At 38.7% G+C, this 11547-nt stretch overlaps 2 protein-coding genes across 2 annotated transcripts in view; both read left to right on the top strand.

Annotated features, from left to right (window-relative positions):
* The window catches only part of LOC115442940, a 111050-nt gene that overhangs the window by 97943 nt on the left and 1560 nt on the right, over positions 1-11547 (top strand). The window lies entirely within an intron of this gene.
* Positions 1-11547, top strand: part of LOC115442931 — a 101308-nt gene that overhangs the window by 11951 nt on the left and 77810 nt on the right. The gene's annotated exons all lie outside the window — the stretch shown is intronic.

An 11547-nucleotide genomic window follows, 5' to 3' on the forward strand; every position in this document is an offset into this window, starting at 1 on the left:
AACTTTATTATCGGACAATTAAATCTCCACAACGATAGGGTGGCGACGTCGGAATTAGATACGTTAGTTCGGGATTATAAACTCGACGTTGTACTTGTACAGGAACAATATCAACACGCTCGACTGCGTAGCAGAGTCGTACAGCTTGATAGCAGCTCACGAGCTGGCATTTATGTAGCGAACTCTAATTTCACTGTAACTTCAGTGCGTAATCTCATGACGTCACACTGTGCAGTCGCGGAGGTTTCAAATCCGAGCTGTAAGGTTTTCATAGTGAGCTGTTACTTTCAATACTCGGACCCGGTAGGACCACATATACACCATCTCCGCCAGGTTTTACGATCACTTGCAGGTCGTAAAGTAATTATAGGCGCTGACGTTAATGCGTCATCTACTCTTTGGTATGGCAAATATCGATCCACCGATACCGATCGGCGTTGCGCCGTCGAAGATTTCATCGCAGAGATGAATCTTGGTATTCACAATACTCCCGATGCACCACCAACATACTGTAGCCCTACGGGCGAGGTCTTTCTATTGACGTCACACTTTCTAGTGGAGACGTTCGACTTGATAGGTGGCGTGTCCTGCCGGATGCGTCATGTAGTGACCATCGCCTGATTGTGTACGAATTCTTGCCTAGATTGACACAAGGTTTTATTCATAACAACTATGATTTTAGATATAAAACTAAAGGGGCTAACTGGGACTTTTAGCTCTTTATTTGCTAGACATGCCAGAGATTTTACTCGCAATGATCTCTCACCTGAAACATGTGCTGAACTTATGTCGGCCACGTTCACATACTGTGCAGATGTTGCTATCGGTCGAGGTTCAATTACAAATACTCGTAGATGTGATTGGTGGAACGAAAATCTAGTCCACCTACGCCGAATTTTTCGTAGGGCGCGCAGGAGGTTTAATAGGCTTAAAAGCGTTGTGTCACAGGTGACACTTTTACATCTGCTTTTAATGAACTTAAAATGGCCAGGTCGCACTATAGAGCAGCAGTACAAAAATCGAAAGGTAATTTATTGCGTAAAATCGCCGCGCGGTTAGATAAGGAGGGCCCGTGGTCTCCTTTATACCAAGAGTTTAAAGCAAATAGACCAATTAATTTATCTTACATCGATAATATTAAATTTAATAATAGCTATACGACTGGTATTGAGGAGACTACGGAAGCACTGTTGCATTCACTTATACCCGATGATATTATTAATGACAACAATTATCACAACCAAATTAGAATGTGGGCCGCGGAATTGCCAAACTCTCCAGTCTCAAACCTTGCGACATTAGATGAATTTATTGCCATTGTTGCATCTCTGCCGTTAAACAAAGCCTCCGGCGAGGATAAAGTGTCTAACAAGATGATTAAAGAAGCGTGTAAATCAGCCGGAGATTCGTTACTATCTGTCTTTAACCGATGTATTGCTGAAGGTATATTTCCGCGAATATGGCGCTCCGGTTTCATTCGAATAATACCTAAAAGTGGCGACAAGGCTCCCGATGATCCCAAGTCATATAGACCTATTACGTTGTTACCATCTTTAGGTAAACTTCTAGAACGCCTCATTGTCCCTCGTCTGCTACCGGGCGGACCAGTATTTCACAAAAATCAATTCGGATTTACCATAGGTAGGTCGACTACAGACGCGGCAATATCGGTTAGAAGAACAGTAAGTATATCGGAACATAAATATGTACTCGGTATCTTCTTAGACATCTCCGGTGCCTTCGACAATGCTTGGTGGCCTATGATACTTCTTAAGTTAAAAATACGAGGCTGCTATAGGAATATATATTCCCTAATTTACTCATACTTCTCGTACGGAACATCCAAACTGAAACTCGGCCACCATGCCGTGTCGAAGTCGCTGAGTATGGGATGTCCACAAGGCTCAGTTGTAGGTCCTTATTTATGGAATTTGAGCTTCGATGATTTTCTTTCAATTCCCTTACCTGTAGGATGCACTTTAACCGGATATGCGGATGACGGCCTCTTACTAATAGAATCTAATAGTAGATCGGGGCTTGAAAGTTTGGCGGATACGTGTTTACAATTAATATCTGAATGGGGTGAAAGAAATCGCCTTACATTCGCACCTCACAAAACGTTCCAACTGCTTTTAAAAGGTATATTAAAATCACCGCCGCGAATAAAATTTAATAATATTGTTGTAAAAAGGAAAGAATCGGTTTGTTATTTAGGTTTGATTTTAGAACGAAATTTTTCCTTTCTAGAGCATATAAAAACGTCGGGGAAAAATCAAAACGTAACTTTTACGCCTTGACAAGGATATCGACCTCTACATGGGGACTGTCTTTCACTACGCTCAAAATCATCTATGGAGCGACTTACTTAGCTTGCATTACATACGGATCACCTGTATGGGCCGATAGGGCAACTATCGGTGCTGTGCGCAGGAAACTGCTCCAGAGTCAACGATTGGCGTTGATATTCTTGTGCAAGGCGTATAGAACTGTTAGTACAGAAGCTTTGCCTGTCCTCGCGGGTGTACTCCCTGTCGATTTGGAGGTACAGCGTCGCGCCGCTATGTATTACTCAACCAGAGAGGATATGGAAAAGTTTCTTACGTCTCGCGAGCTCTTAAGAATCGATAGACTATTTAAAACGCACACTGATGTACACAACGAGTTATTAAATGAATGGCAATGTAGGTGGGACTCGTCTTCGAAAGGGCGTCATTTATATAAATACTTTCCGTACGTTCGCGATCGCCTAATTAAAACTTGGCTAGAAATAGATTACTGTGTATCGCAATTTCTTACCGGCCATGGTAATTTTAAGGGTAAACTGTTCTCATTTAGGCTGGTTGATTCTCCTGCGTGCCCATGCTCTACACCTGGTTACGAGGTTGAACAATCTGCTCATCACGTACTTTGGGAGTGTGGTCTCTGGCATGAAGAGCGCAACATCATGTTTAACAGTATGCAAATAACATCTGGGGTTGTATACTACATGGACCTTGTTGAGACTAGACGGAATTTCCGTGCTTTCCGGCGTTTTTGCCATGCCTATTGTAATCAAATCTAACAGCTCATGTGATAGGACCCTTTCATTTAATTTTATCCGTGGTGCTTTATAACTAGCTTATCTAGTTGTAAACGTCCCTATCCTTGAGGTTAAATCGCCTCCTTACATCATGATTTTGTCACCCGCATTGCTCTGGAGGGAAGTGGACAATTAATATTTCCAACTCCTCCCTATTTTTTCTATTTGATTAATTTCGTTGCGGGATAATGACATATTAGTTTTCCCTGAGACTCGCCGAGCTTCACTGCTCGGTGTCACAAAATGCGTGCCACTGCTGATCCTGGCTTACAGGAGTTGTAGTGGTGGGTGTGAGGGCGGGAAAGTCTCTAAAAAAAACCGCAGGTTATATTTGTATCCGCTAGATAACGACCATCGTACCGTAAATGTGTCACGCTCATCAGCCTGTGTGTAACCATATTTAAACAAGCCAGCATAATTGTATCAAGTAGCGAGAGATAATTATTATCTCTTATCACACTTTATGTAGATCCAATTCCACTTAACATCAGGTGCAGTAGTGTTACTTTGTCAAGCCTGTATAAAAAAATACCTGTCTCATAGAAGCAAAGAAGTAGCTTCACTATCGACCAACGCTTGGATCAAAAGAATTTTTCCTTACAAGTTACTATTAAAGCTGTCGGTGTATTAATGATTTTTCTAATATTACGAATACTTAGAAGCGATGGTTATTTTAGACCATCAGAATTCACTTACTTATAATATTATGTATCCTCTCAAAATCATAAAAAGGTAGTTTTTCCCTATTCTGTTCCCAAGTTCGTCAGGTAAGACGCTTTAGTTATCTTTGCCGTTAGAATCCTATGTAAAAGCATTATAAATCTGTTGAGTTATGTCTTGTATTGACAATTATTTGGCATCAAGAAATATTACATCAGCTTGTTTGTTGTTTGTTACTACATCACTTAGTAAAAGGTCACCAAATTATTAATACTCGGACACTTCACTTAACTTTGAGCGATCAATATTCTCATATCGTATATCAAAGCATGGATATAATACCATTACAAATAACCTTGCCGATTGGCTTTAAAAAAATAACTTGTAACTTACATAAATTATGAAAAGAACCCAGTAGAAATTATGTATAATCCTTAGATGTATATACGAATCCCCACCCGCCCCGATTATAATCGGAGTGCATGCGAGCCACTCCGTAACATTTCCCCGGCGTGCTCCGGCTCAAGTGATCATTAACCGATAGGTCGGTTGTTAGTTGTTGCGCCGACTATTCCCGTGGGTATATTTACAACTCATTATTCCCGGCTCGTTTAACATAAAAATGTATTCCTAAGGGAAATACTCTTAATTGTATGACGTCGAATCTCGAGGCTTCATTATAAATATTGAAGAGGCTTTTGTTTTAATAAATATACCAATTGTTCCAATAGCCTTTGTTTCAGTTGGTACGGTTGAGGAAGGAAATAAGTCTTTATGTAAATAATGTTTCCCCTTTCAATAATTATTACAAAGTCCTTCCGCATTGAACTGTACTCATCTTGAACCATGTTTTTAGCTCTCAAAATGCCCAGTAATTTCTCTTTTTTTAATATTCCACACACCAGAACACGGAAGTGTCATAAAACTGAAAATTGAAACTAAAGTCGTCGTAGACGCTATTCGGTCCAGTAAAAAATATATGTTACCCTTCTATCAGTAACACCACCCATCCGCTACTCTGGCATACATAAACTGACGGCTGCTTTCAATAAACGATGCTGGTCTTAATCTCCATTCTGATCCTAATTACAAATAAGTAATGTGAAATAACTTTGTTCTAATTAATCGATTTTCGCTATGGACTGAAAATAACTATTTGGGTCGTTTATTGGAAGCGACGGTTAATCATTTGCTATAGTCGATCTACATTAATACCCACAAACTCCATCAATAGTCCAAACCCTTTCAACCCACGATAGAATTTCATCACGCGCTTTGGATATAAATTTATAACCGAAACTTGTATAATTATAAGTTGGTAAGTCAAACGTCGAGGTAAACTTCGATTAGGCGAGTCAAATATTAACAACTGAATTAATTACTCTGAGAGTAATTGTATTGCGGTACTACTGCAGTGCTGAGGTGTCGGGTTCGAGTCCCGGGTTGTAATTTTGGGTTTTTCTATTCAGTATCGGCCTGGAATCTGGAATTTGTGCCTGATACGCCGATAAGCCCACTCTCTATTACATTATGGAACGAAATACGTACTACAGAAAGTGAGTCCAACAATTGCGCCTCTGTCTATCCCTTCGGGGACCAACGGCGTGATCAAATGTCAGTGTTTGGATTGATACAAGTCAGGTTTTAGTGAATATACAATACATTTTTTAACTAGTCTTATATAACCTCACGCCTGTTTACATGGATTGGAGAAAAATATTTTTACAGAAGATAGATAATATAAAGAAGTTAGCCATGGTTAGTTAGCCATCTCAGAAGAATTTCCTGACCTTTGTAGAAAAGAAAGATTGATAAAAAAAAGTCAGGGATGTGAATATCCAACAGTCAAAAACTAAATGTAATAGTTAAGCTGCCTCTTCAAGATGTTCATTTGCATGACATTAATCCTGGCCTGATCGGACTGGCACATTTATTTAAGTGGTTAAATTCTCGTGACGCCGTAGTTGTCAAGTTATTTTTATTATAGCATGAGAGTGGGTCTATCATCGCATGTTCTTTCAAAAAACTCCAACAAACTAATAGATTACCGATCGAACCCAATACAACGGGTAAAACCTACCAATGGGGCGCTTACTGATTAACTACAAGTTGTTGAAGAAATCCCGCTTCTGCACTCGGGCACAATGGCCGAGAGCCTTTTATCTAATTCCCCGCTCCCAGGAACAAAGGCGCAGCGTTGCCCCGGGACGCCTTTCAACTAATTGATTCCACTTTTATTCTAGATCGACTTATTCCTCGATTATTAGTTCATTTACGGATTTAAGAGTTCTTGAATGAAACGGAGAAAATGTTTTCTGGAAGACTAGGTTTACCAGCCCTGGGCACATGTGCGATGTAAACTTTTACAGTAAAATAAAATAAACATATTTATATTAGAGAGAATGATTATAATGTATTTAAAGAGATAAAACCGATGCGATGTGTATGTAGTTGACGATTTTGAAGTTCAATAGATCGCTTGGTAGTTCAAATCATTTTCGAGCCATAGGGCGGCGTGGGAGCTCTTCAGACATTGCCACTTACCAACAGGGGAATTTTCCATTTGAAATTTTGTTGTATTGAGTTATTAAATTGTATTTCTATTTCGTTTTGTGGAAAGCGAAACAACTTCCAAAATCAATATTCGGTCACACACCTTCACCATCTTTGAGGATACCTACATGCCGTGATTAGTCCCTTTATTTCCTGTGATACAGTTGTACAGCAGCCAGTTGTACAACGCCATAATTCATGTCCACAATATGGTAATAACTTTTACCACGATTACAAAATATATTCGATACCGTATCTCCAGCACCATCCAGTGTACCGTACACCATTATTTAAAGTTATCCATCAAAAGATCGACGCGAGATATCAAATATCGATCCTCTCCCCCTCTAAACCAAAACTAGCTGGCTCAGTTCCCGCGTGTGTACACAGATACAGTCAACATTGACAATAAACTTGTTCCATCAGCCTCGCGTTCCTCTCATCTCGTGCGCGGATTAGAAAGGTATGATACGTTGCGTTCTAGTTTGAAGTATATTGGAGTTGATCTTATTACTGGATCTTGCAAAAAAGTCCCATATTTTCGGATATAAAAAATAGTCTAAATATCAATCGAGAATTTAGTCTATTGCATGACAAATTTTAACTAAATTTATTCAACCTTTCTTGTGTTGTTTACCAAAAAATCCTACTTTCATAAGTCTTCACATTCGTGATATTAGGTATATTTCGGGATCAAACATCAATGACAATATGTGATAGTAATGAGAACTTTTGACTGTATTTGTATTACGATGCCGATGGGTATAGTGTTAGTTTGCTAGCGTCTTCCCTCTGTGTATTAACATGAGGAACATCTGGCAAACAGGAGAGATTTGATATTACCCGAACGCTGGAATGAATGATACTTACTCTATACAAATAAACACAATATCGATGCAGTGATATTACTTATCATTGTAATATACCAACTATAGTTTGTTGATCGTCCTACTATTACAAAATGTGAAAGTTTGGCTGGATATCCGTTAGACTAATCGACTTCGATAAAACTGAGCATATACAGATGGAACCAGTCCTGCATTAATAGACTAATTTGATTATATTAAATATAAATACTAAACCTTTTATTCGAAGCGAGAGATTAACGCGGGCGCATCAGTAAGCAGGATAATTTGCTGCGAAGAAAAATACTCCAGAATACCTCATGATTTTTGCCACTTCAAAACCACCCTCATTAGACGTACTATAGTCAAAACTACCTTCGAAAGGTCAAGCGAGATCGCAGCGGGTCGTTTAAGAGGTAATTAGATATGCGCGGGTGTAACAAGGACAGTGGAGAAGGCCCTGCTTGTGTTGTAGCTCTCTTGTTGTTGATTACCGAGTGAAGTGCTTTGTTACCTTGTTCAGTACACAATTGTCGTTCGAAGTCAGGCTACGTATTAAAATTTACTCCAAATAATAGTTTGCTTTGTTGAGAAAATTTTGCCAAAATTTAACTTAAAAATTTCTTCCTTTTGATTGGAAACATTTACCCGTGTTTAAGAATCGTGCAATTTTACCAAAGCTGTAATCTCGAGCGATGAAATATCCTTGTATTGCTATTTTTGCCATAATCATCGTGAGAAGTCTGTCAAACTACAATTATGTCTATTTAAATTATAGCGACTTTAACCGTAACTTGCATCAATATTTATAAATCCACAATCCATTTTTTATAAAAATATATCGCTCTAAAGTAAAAAATAAAATAGTTTTCCAAAGTTCTAATTGAGACTCAATTTTCGAGCGGCCAAATATTATCGCGACCGATTTTCTATATTCTTTGAACAGCGAAATAGTATATTGGTGCCTTATTACAGGTCGACAAGTGTTTGCGACATTCTAATGTGCCATTAGAGATTACTTACCGATTTCTTTACATTTTATAGAGCTTATCCCACCTGTAATATACACTCGGTAGTTACTCTTCTAATAAAATTAGTAAGCCTAACTACTTCTTATAATTTTATTTCTACTATGAATCTTTTGTTTTTAAATCAATCCTCTTGTCCCTTCGCGGTAATCGCCCGCTCCATTATGAACGACGACATCATTATCATCAGCTGCAGGATACCCACTCCCGAATATGGGCCTGCCCCAAAGATTTCCAGATCGACCACTACACAATATTACAATAAATATTTTGTTGTAAATAAAAATAAAATGTGTCCGCGGATTTGAAGTTTGTACGGATGAAACGGAATCTCCTAAGCCGAGCGTGAGAATTCTCCGCTCGGGACATCGTGCGGTATGCTGGCATGCGCGCACTTCATCCGGGCGTACTGTTATACCTGTACGGAATGCCGAAGTCTTTTGCTCCACTTACACGGGATATATCGACCACCGATACGTGGCATACTTCGGATTTACATAAAAATGAATTCTAGATTCATCTGTCTGGTTGAAGCGCGCTTCAGTTGTCAAACTGGGTCATGATTTAAACCCTCAGGTAGGACTCTCGACGGTGATATACTTCGGAATATATTTTAGGGTAAAAATTATTTAAGGTAGGTACACTGCGTGTGTTCTGCCAAAAACTGTAAAGAATCAGAATATGAGTATTTCATATTATATATTTTTAGAAACAGTTGGTTTTGGACAGTTATTCCAGATTATTGAAGACAAGTTACAAAGAAAAACGTAAAATGAATAGGGCAATATCAAGAATCCCCTGTGTCACTTTGATTCGCTGAATATCTGGGAACAAGATCCTTCAAACATTTACTAAATGCTAAACTTTAATTACACCGAGTAATTACTCACCTCCTACCTCGACTATTCACAAATTCAGTGAAACGTTAATTCATCGGACGCTAAATACTCCGGCCAAGGCGCTAGTGTATCGAGCCTTTGAACCCCGCCCGATAAAGGAAACAAAGGTGGAATGTGCAAAATATGGACTTACGAATGAATATCGTCGGCCGATTCAGGACTTTCGGGTTTTTATACAACTAGACGAAAGGGTACCCCGTTCTACAAAACGACATTTATGACACGCGTTAAAATCATTTTGGGCGACATTTTTATGTATAACTAATAGAACATCAGATATTCATTTAAGTTATTAAAATATCCAATGAACCGGAACACAATTCGTTCACTGCTTCTCATCAGCAAGAATATAATGAGTCCTGGTATCTACCTACTAAAGATTTCTCATTAATTTGGAGAATATTAATTTCAGTAAAATATTAATTTGGAGAATATATTAACAGAACATGCATGCATACATCGGCGGCAGGCTCGACGTGGAGTGTATTGGAAAAGAAAGGAAGAATAATTAAAAATGACTTAAGTTACATGCCAATCCAACTAATGCAATTTTTTTATTTTTAAACGATTACGTCTATAATCTACCGTATGTCACAATGCTAAAATCCGTTTCACAATACTCCGTACAGAGTTATAATGTTGCCAGGGCGATAAAGCCACGCAAATCTTATATCGCGCCTTTTTCTTGGGTCTTTTCAAAGCGTTTGCATGGAAAAGGCTACGAAACAATAGACATTGCAATCTACAGGAACATTATTCGTTTAACATAATAGGTTCGGGAGAAACAGGGCAATTCTAACGAGGTTAATAATGATATCAAACACTTCTGCAAGCAGTAGAAAGAATTGTTTGCTTTCTAAAGAAAGGGGACTGCTATATGAAAGGAGATATTTGCTTAGTTGAGCTTCAAAGAAATGTGTGAGTAAATGTTAGTTCGCTCATTCAATTGAAGCGTCCGTTATCTGTCACAGTAGAAAATGTGTGTTTCATAAAATAATTGAGTTCCGACTAGCCTACAGATACCACTCTAATGTTAGGAATTTGGTAAATTCTGTAGTGGAGTATTCTAAATCCCTCGTGTATCCACGGGGCGGAGATCCGTATTATAAATATATTATGTTCAGTAAACTAATCACCTACGCTCATTATTATAAACTGAACTTAGAATAATGCCCTCAAATATTGCTGAGGTAAAATAGCGACAATAACTTGTCATACTATTCCCGTGGACTTTAGTGAACGAGATAATTAAATCCCATAATACGCGCGGTTACCTTACATCGGGAGGAACACGAAGCCGTTCTATGTTTAGAACTACTAGCTTGGTTGGTTTGTTTGTCAACACTAACTACAATCATGAATTATCAAAACGTGCTACGTCAAGATTAAATAGAAACATGGGGCCGATTTCCATCAGATACTAGATAAGGATAGAATTAATCAAACATGTTACTAGGCGGTCAGGAACTTCAGACGTTTATACGAGAAATTACATGCTGTACGTGGGACGGCAGACAAAGCGTTAGATATGCCGATGCATAACTAGCGCGCGCTCGTGCGGTTCTAACACGGTGGAACAAATTAAATCTATGAATGTAATGCGTAATTCATCTCTGCATCGTATCTGCATTCCTAGTATATTTAAAGCAACTACAGCAGTAAACCAGTGTAAGTTTAGTTTAATGAAAATTCTAATCGTATCATGCGCGTGCCACATCGTCACATTATGTCTCTGTGTGTGAAATAATATTTGTTTCATACCCGTTCCCTTCCCGCTTCACCCCTGTAAATATATTATAGAAACAAATTCCCATCATCAAACATTCCCCAGAACATTAATAAAATGTATTATACATTTTAGTGCTCGTATTGTATTTTGTCACGTTTAAAGTATGATATTCCGTAAGATTTACGGCGACCTTCGCACATATTGCGAAAATAACAGTTCCGCGCGATACGACGCCGCCTTAACCAAACGGCTTCACTGAGACTTTAAACTACCCAAACTGCGATTACGGAGCTGAACTGCGCGGGGATCTGCTACATTTTCAACAAATAATACCTTGGAGAGATAGCGGGGGAAAATGATATTGAAAGAGATATAGATTTGGCGATGCGATTTTAGACGTGCGACGAAGCACGGAATTCATTTGCGCAATGTGTACAACGCCATAAGACTTAATATATTGGCATTGTATCGCGAGATGTAATATATAATATGTATTAAAGGTGTATTGGTTTATAATTTGCTAGGAGCACGGTCACTACTTATTCTAATTTAAACTTATGAATGGCAACGGTACTGTTTGTGGTGTGTCACTTAGCACGAGATCGTAACATCATGCAGTTTAAAAAATGAAAACTATTGAAATCTTGTAAGCCGACCCGAAGATGAATCATAGTCGGGTCACGGATATAATACATTTATGAAGACTCGAAAAGTATAGAGTATTGAAAGCCATCAGGGCGTGACTACACACGCG

This window comes from Manduca sexta, chromosome 14, assembly GCF_014839805.1.
Source record: "Manduca sexta isolate Smith_Timp_Sample1 chromosome 14, JHU_Msex_v1.0, whole genome shotgun sequence".
Lineage (NCBI taxonomy): Eukaryota > Metazoa > Arthropoda > Insecta > Lepidoptera > Sphingidae > Manduca > Manduca sexta.